The sequence below is a fragment of the Ambystoma mexicanum genome, chromosome 1p (assembly GCF_040938575.1).
Source record: "Ambystoma mexicanum isolate Mex_15411 chromosome 1p, UKY_AmexF1_1, whole genome shotgun sequence".
NCBI lineage: Eukaryota > Metazoa > Chordata > Amphibia > Caudata > Ambystomatidae > Ambystoma > Ambystoma mexicanum.
Window position 1 is genome coordinate 173,080,360 of NC_090921.1, and position 25,672 is coordinate 173,106,031.

Here is a 25,672-nt window from a genome sequence, read left to right on the forward strand (position 1 = left end):
ATGTTGTAGTTTTTTCCTCGAGGAATGTGCCCGTCGGGGTGGCAGAGATCCCTCGGCCCACTCATTCGACCCTTCCAGTCTAGACACGTTTCGCCTTGCTTTTGTCTCACCTCAGACATTGTACTGGTGGGTAACATCTTGAACTCGTTGAAAAATCGTACATTTTACTGTTGAAACTCGTACATGTTGTGATGTGTGTCGATGTCGAACAGTTCGTTTTTGGTGCATGAAATTTGAATAACTGACATGGGTGATGTCAGGAAGTCAAGGAGAATCCACTTGTCATGAGCAGAGGCGTTGCTGGGGGAAGGGCTGGAGGGGCTGTAGTCCTTAGCCCCCGAGTCCTGACAGTCTACACGTTAGCGTAGCCCCCGGATCTTTTCCAGACCTAGCAACACCCCTGGTCATGAGATTTGTAATATCTGTCAATACGCCATACACTTTTTGCAACAGATGAGACGCTCTGCCTTGTCAAGTGACCCCTTGTTTTTTTTCTCCCATTGTCAATATTCCTAGAGAGAAACAAAATGCATTTCTCCACTCTCTCCATGTTGTGGCGTTAGATGGGAACCAAGCACACTCTATGCAGGGTGATCTATGAGGAAGTGCTAACATTAATCCATTCTTCCCCAGGCTTCATCGTCATGGTGGTGGTTGAGAAGTGGTGAGAGCGTTCGCCTCCGATGATAAGTCATATGAGCTGCCTTAGACTCTCACCACCTGCAACGCGTTTTGAAGGCGGCTTTAAAAAAAATTATTTTGCTGATTCAGGGTTCGAAATTGAATGGGGGGGCTGGGAACTAATTAAGCTCCTGCTTGTAGTCGAAAAGATGCTGGTTAGCTTGACACCAACAGCTACCAGGAGTCACGTTTGGCTCCCCAGGCCATCTGATGCCGAACCTCGGTTGTTTATTTGGGACAAACTATAAATAAACATTAGGACACATTTATATGACATTTAAAGCATGATGGGTCATAAATAAGGGACAAAATGATAAATTTGCATCATATGTGGAAGTTAGATTTGCAGAACGCTATGCACTAGCTCCTGATTCTCCAGTGGTAGCTCCTGCTCACTATTTAATGCTGAATGCCAAGGAGCTGGTCTGGTTTTAGCTCCGGCTCATCCAACCTCCATTTCAGTCCCTGCTGCTTTTGATTTCCCATCAGCAAGCAATTACAAATAAATAGTAGAAATGCAGGTGAATATTATGGCACCTCAGTGTGCGGTCAAAGCATATGTATGCTTGGTGCTACATAACCCCCTGGCTTGGTCTGCTGCTCTTGCTTTCTTTGCCTCCTAGGATTTCTTTACTTACTCTCTCAAGGATTGCATACTTGCCAAGATTCTGTCACCAAGAAGCTGTAGGACTATTGAGGTTTCAAAAATAGTAAATAGCTTAATGATAACATTAGAGCATATTTCATCATATGTCCTTTAGCCTGATGGTATACCAGGAAATAACCTCACATGACATATGTTCCTGAATGTAGTTAGACTATCTGTCGCAGTCTAATTGAAACCATCAACAGACATCAAATTACTAAATGACGGTGGGCAAAAACTCAACCTGCAAGCTACCAGTTAGCCATAAAAAAACTAAATTCAGTTCTAACCACAAAGCACACCATTTCTCACTCGCCGAGAGTTAAATGTCACTAGCCAAAGGCTAGTGGTGAATTCAAACTTTGCACCCTGTAATAAGCAGTTTCAACTGGTGAATGTTTTAATTAGAGGGGTGTAAATGCTTCCCACAAATATGCTCGAGCTTCCGAGTGTTGCAACGGAGCACTGGTTAAAGAAAGGGGAGTTCAGGGAAAGTGGTTCTCCCCCATGACATCTTTTTTATTAAGGAATTAAAATTGTGCATTTTACAGCACACTTTCTGAAAAATTGAATAGAAAGGTGCACAGTTTGCAATCGGTCTTGTAGGGTAAATCATGACAAAGTCCAATAGATGCAGATAACCAAAAGCGCAAAAAGGTGCATTTTCCTGATGCTTTCGCCACAGTCTAGTACAAAGCACATTTTCAGGCTGGTTGTGTTTATACATGTCCATTCTGGCTGCACTACTATATGTCAGTATCCTCACGTAAGAACAATCATCATGGTGGCTTTGCTTGTGAAAATACCATGCAACAATAAGAAAACAAGTCTAGACTGCCCTTACCAATGTATGACAGTCTAGCTATGTGATAACACTTATGAATGACCTCTGAGCACTGTGCCCAGCTTTTACCGCACAAACACATATTTTCATCTTAAAACATACCAGTAACAATGATATAATTCTTCATCAACGTTCTGATAATGGGCAGCAGTTTAATTAACACCTGCAGCAAACATCAGGTGTCAGGGGATCTGTGTGATTTAATCAAGATGTTTTCATTATGGAATAATTCATCGACATTATTTTTGGAAGGACATTTTATCACAAATGTATGAGGGTGAGAGTTCCCACAGCCCCCAAACCCATATTTATTATTACCCTAACCCACCCCTACATACATTTGCCATAAAATGCGATGAAAAGAATTCAATGAATTCTATGTGATGGAATCTTCCTATTCCACTTACAAGCACATGGGTTTATCACAAAGACTCATCTGTGTGATCTCTACGTCTTTAACATAATTGCCAACGATCGGTTACAGTCTGTGCTTAGCTAGTCCTGTTTTTTTTCTCTGCATTCTGGGACTGGTAGTTCTGCTTTTCCCATTATAAAACCCAGAATGCAAAGAAAAACCAGGATTGGATAACCACATATAGATTGGAATGGCTCATGTTGATAACTATTACTGTTTAAGGTCTCAAGTTGTCCAATGTACAATGATAATTCCTAGATTTATGTTCCTATCATGTTGGATTCTGATACTTATAGTCCAGCATTTACAAACTGAACAGGCATTCAAAATGGCACGCCAGGGCTTACAAAAAGTGATGTGAGAGGTGTTTCTGCATGTGTTTAAAGTCCAAATGTGTGAATGAAGTAGTGATCCTAGATGAAAAAAGTGGGCAGTGGCTTTTCTGTATCTCTAGCTTGGGTGGTTTTTGACTTCTGGCATAGAGCAGACTAGTTTGCAGGTCAAATTTCAAATGCATCTTTATGTAATCTGGTGTAAACAACAAATGGCCTAATTTGGCATCAAGATCAAGCAAAATATCTCACAGAGCACACTGTCAGGCAACGTGCAGTTGTTTGTCACACTCAATCTTTGAACTCATGTACTGTTACTGCCATGTGCAATGATTACAGTTTCCCAGTCTAACCTGCCAATGCAGGGAAGCGCTAACCCTCTGCAATAACATGACAAATACGTAATTCTAAGTTTGACACCAAAATGACCGGACTAACTTTGCAGAAGAATCACTGTAGGAGAGCGAGCGATTGACACTCCCTTGTGTAAGCAGACGGGAAACACACGGAGAGCTGCGGTCAGGTCGGTAGCTGAGGCCCAGGAAATGTGGCATAATGCTCTTGCCTGGTGACCTCACGTCTTGCGTAGCAGAGCCTGTCAGGTCATGTGTCTCATTAATCATATTAATTAGTACGCTCACCAACTCGAGTAAAGGCAGAGTGAAAATGAATGCTGCTGCTGCTCAGCTGGCTCTCCTAGGACCAGGCCGACAGCAGCCAGGCTTGGTCAGAGCCCCTTAAACCTGCCACTCAGCCTGACAGACTAAATAGTGGTAGGATCTGTTAATGAAATCTGTAGGGCTGCATAAAAAGCAGCAGCCTTCTGCCTAGATCATTAGGGTTGGCAAGTACAGGGTTGCTGTGAGGGGAGGGCGTCCCGCTGATATGTAGATGTTAGCGTCTTGCCCAGTGCCCAGTAGCGCCTTTGGCCTTTTGCAAAGTGTTAGCACTTTTCATCACCACACAAGCATTATTAAGAAATACAAATTCATAAAACCACAATAATAGAATAAGAACAATGCAAACATTAAAAAACACATTGCCTAACAGAGAAAATATTTAGAAGACATGTCAAGCTCCAAAGCGCTAGCATATTAATAAATTGGGGTTGCTGTGAGGCAGAGGCGTTGCTGGGGGGTAGGGAGGTTGAGGGGCTATAGCCCAGGTCTTTTGGTTGTAGCCCCGGATAGAAGCTCAGGTGCTACAAACAAAATACTAGCTAGCACCGAGTACCGCCAGTCCTGACATTAGCTTAGCCCCTGATCTTTTTTCAGACCTAGCAACACCTCTGCTGTGAGGGGAGGGCGTCCCACTGATATGTAGCTGAGTGCCTTCGGCCTTCTGCAAAGTGTTCACACTTTTCAACATCATGATCATCACACAAGCATTTTTAAGCAATACAAATTCATAAAACCACAATAATAGAATAAAAACCATAAAAAAATGCTTTAAACATTCCTTACAGATAAAATATTTACAAGCCATTTCGAGATCCAAAGAACTAACATATTAAGAAATTCATTGATTACTGGACATCCACTAAGACAAAGTGTAAAGGAAAGATCAATAAAATCCAACACAATGCCTTGCAGATTTTAAAACGAGAAGGTAAAGCGGCCACCAAAGGCAAAGCCCAAGTGTCTAACTTGAAAAGAATGTGAAACATGTGTAAACACTAAAGTTACATGTCGACAGATGCACTCATAAAAGCGTACTTGTTGCTAATTTATTAGGCACAAAAGGTTGAGTAGGAAGCCAGGGTCGGACTGGGGCATAAAACTGTATCAAGCACCAACAAAAAAGTGTCCCACAGTTGCAAATGGGAATTCATTCCTTTTGTGACGCTGTTTGAAAAGTACCCAAGAGGGAGGTTTTGTGATGCAAATCGTACATTTAAAATAATATTTATTCAGCAACGCTGCCCAGAAAGACAGAAAGGTACTACCACTGACCATCCGAGAAGGGTCTGGGACCCTGACAAGATGTGGGACTTTGTTGAGAACAGATCAAAGTGGCAAAGTGTGTGTGACGATGAAAACATTAAAGAAATATATCAAGCCATACCAGGAGAAGGGAGTCATTCTTCTAGTTCCACATCGGGAGTTTTGAAAAAGACACCAGAGGAAGAGAATCATTCCCCCTGGCCTTGTGCTGAACAGTGCCCAAAGCATAACAAGAGAAGGAGGCATTCTCCTGGTCCTAAACTGAGAGTAGAGATAAAGAAGCCAGGGGAAGGAAGTCATTCCCCCTGGCATTGTTGTGAAGTGTACCAAATCATACCAGGCGAAGGGGCTCATTCCCCCTGGTTCTATTGAAGAGTATAAGGAGCCACAGGAGGAGAAGGGAGCCTTTCTCCTAGATGTAACGTTTTGCCAGGACAGGATGAAACCCACAAGTCAGGGGAAGGGAGTCATTCCCCCCTGGTAATTTTGGTTTGAGAGAACACTCTTTTGAACATTACCCAAGAAGAAGGAGAAGGGAGCCATTCTTCTTAAAGAAGGAACTTTTTGTTAGTTTACATTTTAGTTATATGGTGTTAAGGATAGAAGTACATTTTGACACATGACGGTGAAATTTACCTTGATGGACATTCTGACAGACCGTTTTAGTATTAGTTCTGAGGCAGAGAAACACCTCTTAGAAGTTAGGGATGGTAAGGACCTTTTTCACACAGAAATAAAAGTCTATAAGCAAAACCATGCCACCTTTGTGTCAACATCCTTCTTCGACACCCTGAGACTGGGCTGAAGGGCAGACTTTCACTGATTTACTTTCACCAGGACCTAGTGTCCTGGGCGCAGAGGGTGGTGTGAAGAATCCTGCGGATCCCTCTCTAAAGCCCTGCCTAAAGTCTCCTTCCAGGTGACCAAAGGAGGGCAGACGCTTCCTGATCCCAACCCTGGGGGTGGTGTACTGCAAGAGGATCACCTGGGTGGAGACAGGGCCCAGGGTAGTGTGGAGATTCCATGGGATGAGACACAGTATTTTTCCTCTGAAAGGGATACTCTTACCACTATGCCAGAAGAGGTTATGGCTTACTGTCATTTTGATATTTCTCAACCTCTAGGTAAAATTGAGAGGGTAACCCCACAACATACTATACAAAAGAACACATCTTTTGAATCCCTAAAAACAAATGCCCTTCTCAATACCGAAGGTACACTACAAGGAATAGCAGACATATTGCCTTCTCTACACCTTCTTCCTCTATTAACATGAAATCCTACAGCCCCTCTCTTAAAGTGACTAAGTGGGACAAATCAACTTCTGGGGCACCAGTTGTCCAGGGATGGTTATCGGTTTCTAAACCATCAATCAGCCCCACACCTATAGTACACCACAAGGTATCCGAACATATTGGAAACTCAAGTTAATTATAAACCTCCTTATCCAATTTTGGTAACATGGACAGAACGGTAGGCATATCTCTGCAAGCTCGTCGATCGTTGGTTGCAACACAGCTAAAATACAATTACCCAATGATAGAAGGGACCGTCCATTCAAGGTTGTATTAAAATATCTACTTTATTGTTATTACAACAGACAGATCTAGCACACTAAGAGATACAACCCACCCTGTAAAGAAACACAAAGGACAGACAGTTTTACGAAGGAAATGACTTCCGTCTGGGTACTGACAGGAGAGTAGTCGGTAAAGCAATCCGTCTTAATTGTTCAAGGTTATTTGGTTTCAGCACCAAGGGAGCAAGGGGTCGTAAATGGCAAAGGAGCCTTCAGAGAAGGAGACAGCTGCGGGTATCAGGCGGCAGGAGGTTCGGCAACTCAGGGTCAAGAATTGTTGTCTCTGTGCTGGTTACCGGATCTGGAACGCTGGTCAAGGTCTCTCGGACGGCTTAAGTGACAGCAGCGTGAAAACAGTCAGTGGTGCAGCCGGTCGTGCTTCGAGGGTACGACTGCTTCGAAAATTTCCTTAAAAGATGGACGCTGGTTGATGCTTGTTTTGGAACTCCTCCTAGCTTCTTCGCTGGGCACGGGTCGTCCTTTAAGGCAGAGGGCCCAAAACTGAGTGTTTGCATGTAACGCCCTTGTCCTTTAGTCAGAGACTCTCTGGCACTTCTCGCCTAGGAAGCTTGATGGCAGAACCTAGCAGGACATGCAGTGTACTGGCTAGGTACCAATTCTGGAGCTGCTGGATGGGCCGTCTGAGTTCAGTATCTTCCTCTAGTAGGGGAGGCATGGTATGACACTGGCACAATGGGTACCATTTCTAAAATCTTTATTGAAATTGTTTAGGTTGAAGAAACTCCTACTTTGCCCTATAATTAAGATGGGAGTGGTCTCGACCATAAAATAATAAATAACGCAGTCCTAGTGGAGTCTGTCAAATCAAAATGGCCTATCCTAACAAAACCCTAATGTCTGCCCTATCTCTTGTACAAAAAAGTGTCAAAAGGAGAAATGTATGCAAAAGGAAAAATCAGTCTTCAAATGAATAAATGTGGTTGAACCAGCTCTCCTCCCCACGTTAGACCTCACAGAGTAAGGCTGTCTCTGAAGGCAGGATGACACACTCTGGCTCGGTTTCAGACACAATAAACACTTCCAAAATGTGGATCGAGGCCCGTCCTGCCTTCCACGTTAAAGTCTCTTTTCTTGACTTCCAAAATAATGTTTCAACCAAAAGGTTCACAGAGGTCCGCTTCTGTCGGGTTGGGACCGTTCAACACACAGTTCTTGTAGGTCCCCCTCTGTCGGGCTCAGACCTCTCACCACACAGTTCTCATAGGTCCCCCATTGTCGGGCTTAGACCTCTCATGATAAAGTTCTCTTAGGTTCCCCTATGTCGGGCTCCGTCCTCTCACTATAAAGTTCAGCACAAACTTGCAAGAGGACTCCCTTCCCCAAACTTATTACACTTCGGGTCTCCCTCTGTCGGGGTCGGACCACTTTCGGATGTCAAAGTTTTTCAAATGTGCGTGTGTCATCAGCCGGCATTCCTGGAGCCTTTGGAAGAGATGGCGTCCCCGGCACCATTGAGTCTCCCGTCACACAGCCTTTGAACATGCATTAGCGGTCTAGTCTTTTCTTCCCTTCCGGCTACACCTATGATGCACGACTTGACCACCGCATGTTGCAACCCATTTCTTTCTTGGACCTTTGGGCCAGACGCTGTGTTCTTGCAGAGCACTCTTCATGCTCCCTCCTTTTCTGCCCAATGTGCAGTATCCTCGCTTGCCTCCTGCTATTTTGTTCCTTGCATCCTCATTATCATTCCTTGCTTCCTGCTTGTTGCTCCTCTTGCTTCTCCCCCTTCTGCTGTTGACTTTTTACCTTTTTGCCTCGTCTTATTTTTATTACTTCTGTGCCTTGCCCCCTGCATTTTCTCCAGAAGGACTCTACCCTGCCTTATACTTACTCGTTTTTATTTATGCTCTTTTGGGTTCCTCTTCCGCTCTCACTCCCATCCTACTATTGCTATTGGGAACTGCTGTGAAAGGATTTGCCATCTCCTGTTGGACCACAGGAACCCACAGCTACTCTACAAATTTCATACGAGATGTTTATTTTTGCCAGCCATACCAGCTTTGTTCTCTTCTGAGGTCCTTTCGTGCAGGAGTCTATTGCCTGGGCAATTGCTTACAGGCATAGTGGCTTCTTCCCGAGATTGATTGTACCTCTACACGGATCGGAAGTCTTCCAGGAAAAAGGCGCCTCACCATCCTTAGACGATTCCTCCATTCAGCTAAGCTCAGACGAGTCAGGTGAAAAGGGGGTTGTATTGGACAAGATTGACAGCGTAGCTTTCTTTACAGACCACTGCATTACCACTTTGACTCAGAGTGTACAGTTCAACTTTCACTCTCCCCTTCTCTAGGAGTTAAACTTCTTTATTTCACTTTTGTTGTTCATTTGCTTTTTCGCTTCAAACAATTTATTTTTCATGGAGACTTTCGAGTGGGCTACTTCCTTTCACCGGACCACTCCATTGCTTAGTATCGCTGATTTCGCAGCTTTCTTTTACTTCAAAGTTCACTCACAGGTCTGCGCTTCCTCGCATCTCATTCACATGCGTGCAGCCTTCACTTGCAATAAAATGTTGCTACTTCAAACTTTAACACACACCGGTCTTTCAAGTGGCTTTCCAACTCACCGGCTGTGTGCGTCTCGTCTTGGTTTTGCGATTCCCAATTCACGAGTCAAGGTTAGTACCACAGGTTTGGCCTCGCCTCCCCAACTCTGCCGTTAACCCAGGAGGGTCGCGGGCATCCTTGAAACACAATGCAGTCTTCACTTGTGCGGTCTGGCCTTCTCCACGTGTCTTTCGCGGCCTGTCGAAGGCAACAGCCTCCAGTAGGGAACTCTTGGGGCTTTCGACCTGCTGCTCTCGTCCCTTGGTCCGTTGATCTGCACCAGTATGTTTGCCTTCGCCCCTGCTCGTACTCGTGTTCTGCCTTGCTCAGAGTGTGTCTTTGGGTTCTTCCTTTTATCAGTGTGAGGAGAGCTAATTTGTATCAGGTGGATGCCCTTAGAATCAAGTCCTGACCTTTCCTGACCTGATTAGCGGGACATGTCCAGTACAATGTGGGAAAGTTAATGTTGTTACTCTCAGTCACCCTCTTCCTCAGCCTAGTCTTTTTGTAAAAAGGGGGGTTAGGACCTAGGAGCATCTTAAAACATAGGATGGGTTGGATAAACAAAATAGGCTGCCTCACCCCCACTCCCTGAAAACCCCTCATCCAGAGACCCCTCCCCCAGGTGATCCTCCCACACTGATTCACCCCAGGAACTGGATCCAAAAGCAATGGCCATGTCCTGGCCGCCTGGATGACAAGTTGACACACCCTCCCTTGTACACACACCTGTTAATACTGCCACTCCTGCCATTGCTCAGAACTCTGGAATTGCTATAGCTCACCCCGCTCCCTCTGTCCCATCTTATTCCCCCTTCACACCCCAGCACTCACGTGGGCCTCCTGATGACTTGCGTGCACATGTGCACGCTTCACCCGCAACAGAACGCTCTCCAGGTTGCGTCCTTTTTTGCATTGGCAGCTTCCTTGGCGCTTGGGTTATCGGCGGAACGCTACTATGCTTCCGCGTCGCGTGACCAGCGCTGTGTGCTCATGTGACCCGGGGATCCACTCATGTGATGCGGCAGCACGTCATGTGATGGGAAGTAGTGCCAGAAGCGTGAGTATTTAAACACGGCTCTCCCTGTACTCGTTGCTTCAGAGCTGTTCTTTGCAACCTGTTTGGCGCTACGTGTTCCTTTGGATTCCTTGACTCGTTTTGGATTTCTGACCTCGGTTTGCTTACTTGGACTTTGCTTGGATTACCTTACTGGCTTTGTTACATTGGATTTGCCTGTGCTTTGAACTCGGACTGTTCTTTGGACTGCCACACAGATTTCCCTTTTGCATCTGGTTTTCTTTGGAACTTCTTGCTTTCAAGCTCCACAGCTACCAAACCACGTTTTTGTCATCAGGTGCTTCTCACGTCATTATTGTGACTACAGTCTACCTGCCCATGTGAGTCCCGGACCCTTACCTCATAGGTTCATTGCCTTTCTCCTGACCCCCCTGATAAGACCTTTTTCACGTTATTTTGGCACTGTCATTTACTGTCATTTGCTTGGTACTTAATCAGTATTTTCTTGCAGCGGATTGGGGTCCCAGAGGTTCGCGGTTCCGGAGTTGACCTTCTCCACCTGTGGCCTCAACGGTCGCACTGGGAGTGACTTTGAGTTCTCTCTGTGTGGCATTTGGGGACAGAGGACTCTTCTGCCTACAGGACATTCAAGTCTCAACACAAGTCCCCGAGGATTAGCGAGTGAGACACCCTTTAGTTTCTCACATACCCTTCTCCTATGCGAGAAGAAAGTTTGGAAAATGAGATAAGTCTGGTTCGAGCCCGGCGGAGGGAGACCAATTGAAGGTTTTTGTGTTGATGTAGATTCATTTGGTCCAAGCCCGGCGGAGGGAGACCAATGGAAGGTTTTGTGTTAAAGTGGGTCTGGGCCCGGCGGAGGGAAATCGGGGTGAACAGTAAATCACCCAAGAAGTTGTACATGTGAAATCCTGAGAAGAAAGGAACTTTAATGTTTGCAGTGTCGTATCAGGCTCTCTGAAATGAGAGGCTTTGAATGGCAAATAGACTTTGCACTGAAGGCCCTGATGTTGAGGTTTTGAACTGCATTCTCCTGCTAGAGAGGCCACAGCGAGTCGTGAGAAACCTGTCGGTATTCTCCCAGCTAGACCTCGTGAAACCCTTATTCAGGTGGCCAGGGGAGGACGGGTGCTCTCAGATACCAACCCCGGTGGTGGACATCGAGGGAGAATCACCTGGATGGGGGAACCCGGGAGTATGCTCGGGAGATTGCCCCAGGTGAGACGCAGTATTACACCGGAGAAAGGGATGCGGAAGATGAGGTCCCCAAAGCTGTTATGGGTTGTATTAACTCGACCTCCATTCCATCTGATAAACTTCCTTTTCAAGAATCCACCATCCCCACGCCCTCTGATGAATCCATTACTCACCCCGCTGCATTCAGAAACCATCTTCCTCGGAATCATCGGTTTTCTGTTCCCCATCAGAAAACTCCCAATCATTCTTCTTCCCGTCCCTCTGATTATTACTTTCTGCACTCTCAACCTGTTCAGATAGAATACTATCTATGTTCCCACTTATGCTCGTTTATCCCGCACACCCTACCAATCACATCCCTCTGATTGTCACATTCTAAACTCCCAGTCAAAAGTGACCAACGATTACACTTCCCATCATTCCCTATGTTCTGTTCTACATCCCGGTCATTCTCGTCCATTGCACAAACCTTCCCTATCCTGGCTCGTAGGATACTCTGACATGCCAACCCCCTACCCCGCCTTCTGACACAAATACTTTTTTACTCCCAAAACAGTGGACCAAAGAAAACCCTGTTTAGTTGACTTGTCCCAACACACGGGTCAGGCAAAGTCAGGCAATTGACTTAGATCACACACATCTGATGTGCCTTCCTTTTCCCCATAAGGATAAAAGGTGGAGCTAGAGAGCAAAGTACGAGGAAGGCGAGTACAGCAGACAGCATGACAAGACGGCTACCACGTGGCAGTTCAAGAGAAGGAGAAATGCGGTAGGAATCGAGAGGGTGGAGGAGGAGGAGGAGAGAAGTGACCTTGCCCTTTTCGTCCCAGGCCCGCATAACCTTCATGGAAGGGAGCCTAAGACCACGAACGGTCCTGCAGCAGATGTCAATGGTGCACAGGGACACCATATGCCAATAAGCAGGAGCGAGGGAAGCTCCTGTGCCCATGGTACCAGCCTTCAATACAGAGAAGCCAAAAGCCAAGTGGTTCGACACAGCCGGTGAGTCGAGAGGAGAATCAATAAGAACCGGGCTGTGATGAGTGAGAATGGCAAAGTGGCAAGCTAAATGAACTTTGAACAAACTGTTGAAAGTGTTGAAAGTGTAAATGGGAGACCAGCTACAGAGGGAAAGCAGCACCATGTGCCCGATAATAAAGAAACTACAAGTACCAGAAGGCCATAGGAAGGCCAGCAAAATAGGCCAATGTGGCCATACAGCGGGTCAAGCAAACTCCCAGGACAATCGAAAGACTTTGATCTACAAGCATTTTGAAAGAAAGGGAAGTGAATCCCGCAAACATTGAACTGTGTTAAAAGGAGAACATTCAAAGTAAAAGGGGGTCAACGCCCAGAAGAGGGGGACCCAAGGGTGGGCCACTATCATCCAAATTGAGAGACACAGTAAACCCGGTCAGGGGAGGCTAAGAATCGAGAGGAATCGGAGCCCGGCAGAGGGGGATTGAAGGATAATCCAAGATTAAGGAAACTGAAAGCAACAGTAAAAAGACGGCAAAGGTGAACCCAAAGGAGGGATGCCAGAGATGAAGCTATCGCCCAAGTACTAGCAGTCAAGAGGGGTCCAAACCCGGCGGAGGGGGATCCAGGGGTCAAGCCAAAACCCAAAGACTGACAGTCAAGAGAGGTCCGAGCCCGGTAGAGGGAGAGCCAGGGGTGAAGCTATCATCCAAGCTTCAAGAAGGAAACTGACATATACATTTGTGGATTACAAATGAAAAGGGTCAGCACAGAAGAGGGGGATCCAGGGGTGAAACCATCGCCCTACCTGAATTTTGAGAAGGGTCAGCACCCAGAAGAGGGGGACCCAGCGGTGTACCCATCACCCAGCGAGCATTGGAAAAGAACTTTAATTTGTTAAAGGAACTTTTGTTTTATTGTTTGAACACGTCAGGTCCTCGAAGGCAAGAGACTTTCGAGGGAAACGAGACTGGCCATCGACAGCCCTGATTACTAGAAGCCCGAGAGTGTGCCCCGAGAGCTGCCATTGGAACTGTCGTCTCATACTGGAGAAGCCCCAGACTGTATTATGCTTCAAGCTCCCATGTTAGCCCATATTTAAAACATGGAAGAGGGAGACCCAGACTACTGCATCCTGACATATTATTTGAGAACACCCTTTCTTTTCTTGAGAACTATCCCACACCCTTTTTTGTATTTGTTCTGATGTTTGGCAATCGGTTTCCTAGTATAGGCCCTTTTTGTTTTGACACAACGCCACTAGGATTGCCTTATTTTTCCTTTGATGGTTGACACTTGTTCTCATCTTTAGGTTTAGATTAGGTGTTTTTCCATCCTGCATACAGCATTCATTGTTCAATAAACACCCTTGAACTGTGATCACTTGTATCGGTCTTACTTGTTGTCACTATGAGTTCCTCACAGTGTGCTAAGCTCGAGTGTGCCGCCTTGTCCCGTTCTGAAAACATGGAGAATGGAAGCCAACGGCTCAAATAGCCTGACATATTATTTTGTGAACACTTTTCTTTTGCATAACATTGTTTCCCACACTATGTGTATTTAGGAGTAAGGATTGGCAATAGGTTTATTAGTATAGACCCTTTTATTTTGACAAGACTCTATTAGGACTACGTTATTATTATTTGATGGTCGTAGCTTGCTCCCAACTTTAGATTTAGGTTTAGATTAGGTGTTTTTTCCAACCTGCATAGAGCGTTCATTGTTCAATAAACACCCTTGAACTGTGATCACTTGTGGCTGTCTTACTGTTTGATACCATGCCTTTCTCATGGTACTGACAAGAGGGTAGTCGATAAAGCAATCAGTCTTAACTGTTCACGGTTATTTGGTTTGAGCACCAAGGGAGCAAGGGGTCGCACATTTCACTAGTGGCCTTCGGAGAAGGACCACGGTGACAGAACCACAATGTACCTGGTGCTTGAGATGATCTTGATGCTCGACAGCGTCGAGTTGGTTCCAGGATAATCTGGAGCTCTTGCAACAGAGTTGAAGACGGGAAACAGCTGCGGGTATCAGGCGGCAGGCAGTTCAGGAAGCAAGGCTGTACGGACAGCTGCAGGCTGGCCTACACAGAGGCTCAGGGTCAAGAATCGCTGTCTCTGTGCTGGTTGGTGGATCTGGAACGCTGGTGGAGGCATCTCAGACGATTTTATTGACTGCACCGTGACATCAGTCAGTGGTGCAGCCGGTCGCGGTTCGAGTGCCCAACTGCCTCGAAAATGTCCTTATAAGATGGACGCTGGTTAATGCTGGTTGTGGCCCTCCTCATAGCTTCTTTGCTGGGCATGGGCCGTCCTTTAAGGCGGATGCCCCAAAGCCGAAGAGAGTGTTTGCAGGCAATGGACTTGTCCTTTGGTCAGAGACTCTCTGGCACTTCCCACCTAGGAAGCTTGCTGGCAGAACCTAGCAGGGCATGCTGTCTGCTGGCTGGGTACCGGTTCTGGAGCTGCTGGACCGGTCCAGTATCTCCCTCTTGTAGGGGAGGCATGGTATCACAAGTATGACACTAACACAATGGGAAATTATCACAAAAGGGCACCTGGTTGATGCCTCGCTCTGCCCAGGTGGGTAGTATTATATAAAGAACAAGAATGAGCAAGGTCATGAGAGTCTCACTGCTGAAGCAGGAATGAACACACGCCTGAGTGGGTCTCACCTTCACGTGGTGGACACCAACTAATTCAAATAGTTTCTGACAAGTATTAGACAGGACGATTCAGTGCACTGCAAGTCAGATTCAATTTATTTTCAGTGAGTGTTATAGGTACACTTGACTGAGTGAAACAAACGATGCTTCAATTTTTGTGCATTTGCATGGTCTATTATTCAGTTTACATAAAACAAATGTTGAATATTTGTAGCATCATTCTATTGCTTCTACATCCTCTAAAGTATCCTTGGGAAGGAGACTAGAGAACTTAGTGTAGTAGTCGCATAATAAACAGAATAAATGCGTCAAAACGATGTAGGGTTGAACAACAACAACACAAACAATACAATAGGTCAACACGACAGTGTTTCGGCCAAAGGGTGAGCTAAATGAGCTCAAGTTGTGTGGCCTTCATCAGGACGGGATGTTCCAGGGGTAGAAGTATCCTAAGCGGTCTGTTGAGGTAAACAGACAAGAATGTACAGGAGTGAGTCAATTTGAATAGTCTAACAGTAGAGAGGTGGCTAAGTACAAAGAGAACCGGTGCTTACCGGATCTCGGGAGCGCAGTGGCTCGAAGAGTAGCAGTGTCTATTTACACTGGGAGGATTGCGAGATCCTTGGTGTGGCCATTCCTGTAAGGGTAGGGTGGTCAGAGGGGCTGTAATTAGCTGATAATGCCATTTGTAAAATACAGCTGCATAAGCACAATTATGGTCCAAGAGGCTTATCTATAAGAGGCCTAATGAATAAGGCAGGCGTGTTGAATACACAAGGAGTTCCGCGGGAATGGATGGCTGCGAGAAGACAAAAAGGTGGAGGCTCAGACAATGGGCCCCCGGAGGACAACGAGTACCTGAGTGCACGTGCGTCGGTGGAGACGCGTGTGCATGTAAGGTAGCAGTGTTATCGTGGTAAGTGTGGCTTGTGGAATAGTGATGAGCCATGCCTGTGATCTAGATCCAGAGTCAGATCGTGGATGTGTCTATTGTCCTAAACGGTGGAGTTAATTGGTGCCTAAATATGGGCCAATAAGATTTATTCCAAGTGATACTCCAGCGCACTTAGGAAGGCAAACCCCAACAACACCAACAACAACCTTTTTTTCCCCCGGGGCATGCAACGAGGACACCCGAAAAGGAGACCATCACAGCAGGGACAACAAATGTACACCCGCCAGTGGTATTACAACCAGGGACAACAGAGAGGATTTCAATCTTCAACTTATCTGACCACGTAATGAGAACCGCAGAACTAAACCTCTTGGAAAAAGGACTTTCCTTCGTTCCTGCGGCCAAAGCTCAAGCGTTTAATACTGAAGTCGAATTAAAAAGCTTTTTTCGCAACATTCGCCTCAAATACTTCTTCGAGATATATCTACCCGAACACTCACCATCCGGAACCAACACACCGGATAAGAACAAGGACAACACCACAGGACTCAAAATGAAATCGACATTTATGCCACCTCCACACACCATCCCTTGTGAATTCAAAACTTATGAGAAAATGGTAACCACCGCCATACAGAAGGGTCTGGCAAAAAGGAACTTCTATCCAGACAATCTAACCACAGAAGAAAGGATGGCCCTGACCTTGCTTAAAACCAACCACAGCATCACAATCAAGCCAGCAGATAAAGGGGGCAGAATTGTGATTTCCAACACATCTGACTACGACAAGGAATGCCTACGCCTCCTCAGCAACACAGCAGCATACCTACCTCTACAGAGAGATCCAACCAAAAACCTCCAAGAGGAAATTCTCTGCCTGACCAACCACGCTCGACAAGAAACATGGATGTGCGACGATGAACATCGATTTTTGAACAAAATCCATCCGCGTATTCCCGCTTTCTATATGCTACCAAAAATTCACAAAAGTCTCACTAATCCCCCGGGCAGACCCATTGCCTCGGCATGTGATTCCATTCTCGAACCCTTATCGGTCTACACCGACTTTTTCCTCAAACCTTTCGTCAACAAAATGGCCTCCTACTTAAAAGACAGCACGGACACCATCCTGATGCTGGATGAAATTACGATGAAACAAGAAAACATCCTGGTCACCATGGATGTTGAAGCTTTGTACACGTCCATACCCCAGCAAGAAGGTCTAGAAGTACTCAAACTGTTCCTGGACACAAGAAACAACACCACAGTGGTCCCCACCGACTTCATACTGGAATGTGTAAGATTGGCAATGACTGAAAATGTCTTCCTCTTCAGAGACTAGCTGTACAAACAAATCAAAGGAGTCAGCATGGGCGCCACGTTCGCACCTGACATAGCGAATCTGTACATGGCCAACTACGAGATAGAATACATCATGTCAGCCACTAATTCCTACAAAAAGAACATCATCTTATGGAAAAGATACATCGACGATGTACTTCTCATATGGCAAGGCAACCCACAAGACCTCATGGCTTTTCTCCTATGGCTTAACCAGCGCAATCAATACATCAGATTCACCATACATTGGGATTTCCATGGTATTGACGTTCTAGATCTTCATATCTACAGATCCGGGATCATCTACACACTGAACTGTTCCGTAAGACTACGGACAGAAAAACATTGCTTCATTTCGAGAGCTACCACCCGGAAAGCCTCAAGTATAATCTGCCCTATGACCAATTCCTCTGGATCAGAAGGAATTGCACGATTCAAATACCTTTGAGAAACACGCCACTGATCTCCAAACCCAGCTGCTGAACAGAGGATACCCCAGGAAAGCGATTAAACATGCCAAAAAGCGGGCTTCTAACACAGACCGAACCATATGTCTCACAAAAACTGCCAAAAAAGACCTAGACAGGTTGGTGTGTGTGACCACCTACAGTCCCCTGAGCAACCTGATCAAAAAGACCACCAAACAACATTGGCCGCTCATCAAAAACACGGGGTCACTACAAAAAGTCCCACTGTTTGCCTTCAAAAAGAATCGAAACATCAGAGAATCATTGGTACACACGTTCATCGAACCAGCCAAACAAACCAACACCTTGTGGAATCTACCATCTGTACAAGGACATTACCGATGTGGCAAATGTACAGTATGCCAGTTCACCAAAACCACAAAAATATTCCAACATAACAACATCAAGTGGACCCTACAAGACCAAACCAATTGCAACATGAAACAGGTTATCTACATCATCACCTGCCCCTGCAGACTTATATACGTGGGCAAAACCATGAGACCAGTAAAGACCAGGATCTGCGAACACCGCTCACGTATCAAAAACAAAGAACCTGACAAACCTCTGGTGGACCACTACATCAAGAAGAACCACACCAACATGGACTTAAAATGGATAATGCTACAGAAAGTCACCTCAACCACAAGAGGTGGAGATCTGGACAGAACTCTCACCCAGTTAGAACAAAAGTGGGTACACAAGCTCAACACTGTGAAAAAGGGTCTGAACATCACCGTAGAATGGAAACATTTCTTGTAACCCTGACACTATGGACTGCCAGCATTGTATTGACTTGAAACCAGTAATGTACCTCATGCAGTACACATGCGGCTACCACCTCATATGCTTTCATCCTATCACGCGGTTATAGCACCGATTCAGTGAATCGTAGTATATACCTTGTTGTAAAACACCACCTAGTTGTTTAGAAAATTGTATTCATGTACATGTAATTATGACACATGACAGCACTGCAGTAACTACACCAGTGCACCTTGCCCACTCTCCGTGCCTATCACTACAAGACCATGGCTATGTTTTGCCTACAAGTCTCCGGCATCGTACTATGCTTAGCCAGGCTCCCGGACACACAGGCACCTCGTCGGACAGCCCCATATGGCAGCACCCCAAAATGGCCGCTCGCAATATAACGCAAGCCAGCAGCTTTGAGGCTCACACTGTGGACCATTCCAGAGAACGCAAATGCTGAGATTTCCAGCACCGTTGTGCTCCACCTTTCCGGCCAGCGAGGTAAGCACGATCACAAAGATTGCGAGTACACGGCTACGGCCGGTATGTGCATTCTGCACACTCACCCCCTCTGGCTCACCATCTAGCCTCCCACGGAGCACTTACCCTAGGCAGAATGCTGCCCCACCTTATGATCGGCACACGCCCCGACTCCCCATGAAACTTGACACAGTCGGGTCGGCAGACAGCACCGTGCGGTGGGTTTGCCTTCCTAAGTGCGCTGGAGTATCACTTGGAATAAATCTTATTGGCCCATATTTAGGCACCAATTAACTCCACCGTTTTGGACAATAGACACATCCACGATCTGACTCTGGATCTAGATCACAGGCATGGCTCATCACTATTCCACAAGCCACACTTACCACGATAACACTGCTACCTTACATGCACACGCGTCTCCACCTACGCATGTGCACTCAGGTACTCATTGTCCTCCGGGGGCCCATTGTCTGAGCCTCCACCATTTTGTCTTTCCACAGCCATCCATTCCTGTGGAACTCCTTGCGTATTTAATACCCTTGCCTTATTCATTAGGCCACCTATAGGTAAGCCTCTTGCACCATAATTGTGCTTATCCAGATGTATTTTACAAATGGCATTAGCAGCTATTTACAGCCCCTCTGACCATCATACCCTTACAGGAATGGCCACATCAAGGATCTCGCAATCCTCCCAGTGTACATAGACACTGCTACTCTTTGAGCCACCGCGCTCCCGAGATCCGGTAAGCACAGGTTCTCTTTGTACTTAGCCACCTCTCTACTGCTAGACTATTCGAATTGACTCACTCCTGATACATTCTTGTCTGTTTACCTCAACAGACCGCTTAGGATACTTCTACCCTTGGAATATCCCGTCCTGATGAAGGCCACACAACCTGAGCTCATTTAGCTCACCCTTTGGCCTAAACATTGTCGTATTGACCTATTGTATTGTTTGTGTTGTTGTTCAGCCCTACATCGTTTTGACGCATTTATGCCGCTTATTATGCGACTACTACACTAAGTTCTCTAGTCTCCTTCCCAAGGATACTTTAGAGGATGTAGAAGCAAGAGAATGATGCTACAAATATTCAACATTTGTTTTATGTAAACTGAATAATAGACCATGAAAATGCACAAAAATGTAAGCATCGTTTGTTTCACTCAGTCAAGTGTACCTATAACACTCACTGCAAATAAATTGAATCTGAATTGCAGTGCACTGAATTGTCCTGTCTAATACTTGTCAGAAACTATTTGCATTAGTTGGTGTCCACCACATGAAGGTGAGACCCACTCAGGCGTTTGTTCATTCCTCTTTCAGCAGTGAGACTCTCATAACTTTGCTCATTCTTGTTCTATATATAATACTAACACAATGGGTACAATTTGTAAAACCTTTATTGAAATTGTTGGGGTTGGAGAAACTCCTTACTTTGCCCTATAACTAAGCTGGGAATGGTCTTGACAATGAAATAATATATAACACAGTCCTAGTGGAGTCCGTCAAATCAAAATGGCCTATCCTAACAAAAACCTAATGCCTACCCGATCTCTTGTACAAAAAAAAGTGTAAAAGTGAGGATTGTATGCAAAAGGAAAAATCAGTGTTCAAATGAATAAATGTGGTTAAACCAGCTCTCCTCCCCATGTTAGACCTCACAGAGTAAGGCTGTCTCTGAAGGCAGGATGACACACTCTGGCTCGGTTTCAAGAACAATCAACAGTTCCAAAACGTGGATCGAGCCTCGTCTGGCCTTCCACGTTAAAGTCCCTTTTCTTGACTTCCAAAATAAAGTTTCAACCAAAAGGATAACAAAGGTCCCCCTCTGTCGGGCTCAGACCTTTCACCACACAGTTCTTGTAGGTCCCCCTCTGACGGGCTCAGACCTCTCATGATAAAGTTCTCTTAGGTCCCCCTCTGTCAGGCTCCAACCCCTCGCGATAAAGTTCAACACAAATTTGCAAGGCGGCTCCCTTCACCAAGCTTATTTCACTTCGGGTCTCCCTCTGTCGGGCTCGAACCACTTTCGGATGTCGAAGAATTTCAAATATGCATGTGTCATCAGACGCCTTTCTTGGAGCCTGTGGAATACATGGCGTCCCCGGCACCATTGATTCCCCCATCACGCAGCCTTTGAACGTGCATTAGCGGTCTAGTCTTTTCTTCCCTGCCGGCTGTGCTGGCTACATTTATGCTGCGCGACTTGACCGCCACTTATTGCAACCCATTTTTTCTTGGCTCTTTGGGCTAGACACTGGGCCTCATTACGACCCTGGCGGTAAGTTACCGCCAGGGCCGTGACTTTACCGCCATGGTGCTAACTACGTTAACGCCATGGCGGTAAGGGGATTTACCGCCCCATTCCGACCTTGGCGGGGCGGTAAATCCCCAATCCCCATTTACCCTTCCCCATTCCCATTTTTGCCCCATAGGGCATAATGGGAGTGGGGAAGGCGTTAATTACGCCACCGTAAATTACGGTGGCGTAATTAACACCAAGTTCCCTTACCGCCATGGTTTTTTACACCCGCTAAAAGCAGGTGTAAAAACCGCCATGGCGGAAAGGGAACTCGTAATTGGCGGTAAGGGGTCGGCGCAGCTAACGCTGGCGCTAACCCCTTACCGCCAGGGTCGTAATGAGGCCCACTGTGTTCTTGATGTGTGCTCTTCGCGCTCCCTCCCTTTGTGCTCACTGTGCAGTCTCCTCGCTTGCCTCCTTACCAGGTTTTATTCACACTCTTTTGGATTCCTCTTCTGCTCTCACTCCCATCCTACTATCGCTATTGGGAACTGCTGTGAAAGGATTTGCCATCTCCTGTTGGACCACGGGAACCCACAGCTACTCTACAATTTTCATGCGAGAAGTGTTTTTGTGCCACCATACTGGCTTTTTTCCCTTCTGAGGTCCTTTCGGGCAGGAGTCTATTGCCTGGGCAATTGCTCTACAGGCCTAGTGGCTTCTTCCTGACCGTACCTCTACACAGAAGTCTTCGAGCAAAAAAGGCACCTCACCACCTTTGGACGATTCCTCAGTTCAGCTAAGCTCAGACGAGTCAGGTGAAGAGGGGGTTGAATTGGACAAGATTGACAGCGTGGCTTTCTATACAGACCACTGCAGGACCACTACGACTCAATGTTTACAGTTCAACTTTCTCTCCCCTTCTCTAGGAGTTAAACTTCTTTATTTCACTTTTGCTCTTCATTTGCTTTTTCACTTCAAACAATGTACTTTTCACTGACACTTTTGAGTGGGCTACTTCCTTTCACCGGACCACTCTGTTACTTAGTATCGCTGATTTTGCAACTGTCTTTTACTTCAAAGTTCATTCACAGCTCTGCGTTTGCTCGCATCTCATTCCAGTGCATGCAGCCTTCACTTGCAATAAAATGTTGCTACTTCAAACTTTAGCACACACCGGTCTTTCAGGTCACTTGCCAACACACCGGCTGTATGTGTCTCTTCTTGGTTTTACAATTCCCAATTCACGAGTCAAGGTTAGTACCACAGAAATTTGATGGCACCATCCCTGGGGAGAAGTCCGGATACCAGACGATTGGGGAGAGCGGGCCCAAGCCCTTAGGCAGCTTCATCCTCCGACGGGCCCATGCCTATGCCTCAAGGGTTGCTTTGGTAGCTGTTAGCATCCGTGGTCCGCGGCTCCGGAGGGCTCCTGGGGTGTGCAGTAGGGAGCATAGCTGCGGTTGACAATAGGCTTGCTCTATCCGTGCCCACTTCGGGGGGATTCTTGTTCCGTCCAGGTGGAGGCGCTCACTAGTTGGGCTGCCAGGAAGTAGTTAGTGATGTTGGGTAGCCCCAGGCCGCCCAATTTAGCTGCCCCTGTCATGATTTTATGATATGATATGATATGGCATTTGTAACGCGCCTATACAGACGTGTTTCAAGACGCGACAAGGCAGGGGGGGAACAAGGGGAGGCAGACAACGATCCTACTAGGCCAGGTGTCATTCAGATCGCGTAAGTGCAAAGGTAGGAAGAGCATGAGTACAACCTTAAATGCTTTTATCATGTCGCATGTCATTGCGGGAGCAAAAGAAAAGAATTCTAATCCTGTTTATATAGCAATGATCGATATGAGTTCAGCTTTCGACACGGTGGTCCGCAATTTATTGTGGAAGAAAATGACGAAGATAGGGATTCCAACTGTGCTGATGTATTGGATCATTAAGTTGCACACGAATACTTCGTATAGAATAAGAATCTCTCCAGAAGGTGGAACCACTGCCCCCATATGTACAACAATTGGTGTGAAACAGGGTTGTAATCTGGCGGCTACCTTATTTAATTTATACCTATCTGATCTGGGTGAAAATTGGGAAAAAGAGAATTTGTTTTCTGTTAAAGTGGGGAGTATTCACCTGAAATGGATTGCATTCGCTGATGATATCATCTTGTTTGACCCTACTCCGGAAGACTTCAAACTAAACTCTCATTATTTGAGACTTTTGCAAAAGCTAATAATTTGACACCTAACCCAGCGAAAACTGCCATTATGACCTTTGGAGTTAAATCAAAAGGAGGGAATTTTAGATGGCAAATGTTGAATACACAAATTTGTCATGTGAATAATGCTATCTATCTAGGGTATTATATATCAGCCCTCAACTCCATTAACGCTTGGTCAATTATAATTAGAAACAAAACACGACCACTATTGTCCCAAATGAAAAGGATCTATACCCAATATTGCATATTCTCTTTAATCCCGCTAATAGATTTTATGACATTAAAAATTGAAAGTGTTATATTGTATACATTAGATATGTGTCTATGTGATATGACATGCACGCTGGATAGCTTACAGGGCTCTCTTTTGAAATCTGCAATGTCTCTCCCTATGTCAATTCCAAATGCCATTATTCGGCATGAATTGGGGCTGGTTTCACTATCATCTCGTTGGAAATGGAGACAGCTGTCCAACTATGTCAAGATTCATTATCCTCCAACTAACTCATTGTATATCGATCTAAACAAAATGTTGGGTTTTCAAACTCCAAAATCCTTTTCTAACTATCAATTGAAAACGCAACAAATTTTGGACAATGCAAATATTACTGTTGAGGATATTCAATATCGTCCTGGTTTTGCTAAGAAAAAACTCTTTGAAATGGATTGGTGTATAACAATTGATTCAATTAAGATCTATGGGCTATATAAAGAATATGGTATACATGTAAAACAGCGCATTCCATGTTACGATCATGTCTTGTTATTCCCCTGTGAAAATATCCGAAAGGTATATATTCGATTTAGACTAAACCTATACCATACTAGGGAAAGAACTAAGAACTGGGAAATGAATAAATCAAATAATTGTGTGGGATGTCGATTTGTTGAATGTAATGAATCTTATGAAACATTGAAACATCTTATATTGTATTGTCCGCATTTTAAGAACTTAAGGACACTTAAATTGAGGAAATTTGTAGAAATTGAATTTGAGGACTGCCTTGAAGTTTTGTGGTCCAGAATGATGCAGGGATCATATAGACCCTTGATATATGAAGTGGCAAATTTTTGTAAGCACATTGAAAATGAATTAGAGTTATTTTCTAAACTGTAATGATTGATTAAATGATTATCTGTAAGATTTTAAACTTTGTAAAGGTTCTACATGAATTGTCATGTATTTTGAACCAAATGCAAATAAAAAAAAAATTTAAAAAAAAGAGGGGAAAGGGAGAAGTGCAAGGGGGATTCTGGCCCTGCGACCCTTTCTAACAAATTTTGCTAGCTTCTTTTGCAGTTGCTCCAGGGCTTGTTTCGGAGGAGAAACTGGAAGAGAGGAGCATAGGTACAGCAATCTGGGGAGGAGGTTACATCTTGCATGCTGTGACCCCTCCAGCAGGGAGATTTCTTGGCTGTCCCCGCGTTGCAGGTCATTCTCCAGTTCCTTGAATAGGGGGGGGGAGTTAGCTGCATATAGCTTTTTCGGGTCTGCTGTAAGGCGTATCCCTAAGTATGCTATTGAGTCAGAGCTCCATGTCAACGGGCAGAGCGCTTGAAGGGTGGCTATGAGGGGAGCCCCCAAATTGATGCTCAGTGCCTCCGATTTGAGTAGTTCACCTGAAATCCTGCTACTTGTTCAAATGCCTTCAGTTAATTTAGGACGGCGGGAAATGAAGCCTGACAGTTGGTGATGGAGATCATTACATCGTCGGCGTACAGAGAGATCTTGAACTGCTCCCCATTTATCTCCAGCCCAGTGATTTCATCGTTAGACCGTGTCCTTTGGGCAAATGGTTCCATGACCAGGGCAAAGATCAGCGGAGAGAGCGGGCAACCCTGCCTTGTTCCACATGAGAGCAGGATCGAAGTGGAGGCCTTCTGGTTGAGTCTCAGTGATGTTTTCGGCTTTGTAGTTAGCCAGCAACATCCTTTGAAATGCAGGGCCAAACCGGAATGCCTCTAAAGTGAGCCACATAAAGTTCCAATCCACCTTGTCGAAGGCTTTGGTGGCGTCCAGGGTCAGGACTGCCAGGTCTCGTCGGTCTTGGGTCGCCACTTCGATGAGCTTAAGAGCTCAACGGATGTTGTCCACATGTTTCTGCCTCTGATGAATCCCGCCTGGTCTTGGTCTATGATAGATGGCAGGACGATGGCCAGCCTGTTCACCAATACTTTTGAGTAAGCGTTTGCGTTCACATTAAGAAACGCTATGGGCCTGCATGATGAGCATTCTTTTGGGTCCTTGCCTGGCTTCAGGAGCAGGATTGTAGTGGACTCCTGCATGGATGGGGCTATATAGCCTGTTTCTCAGAAGGAGTTGAAGAGCTCCGTTGTAGGGTTAAGTAGCATGGGGCGAAAGAGTTTGTAGAA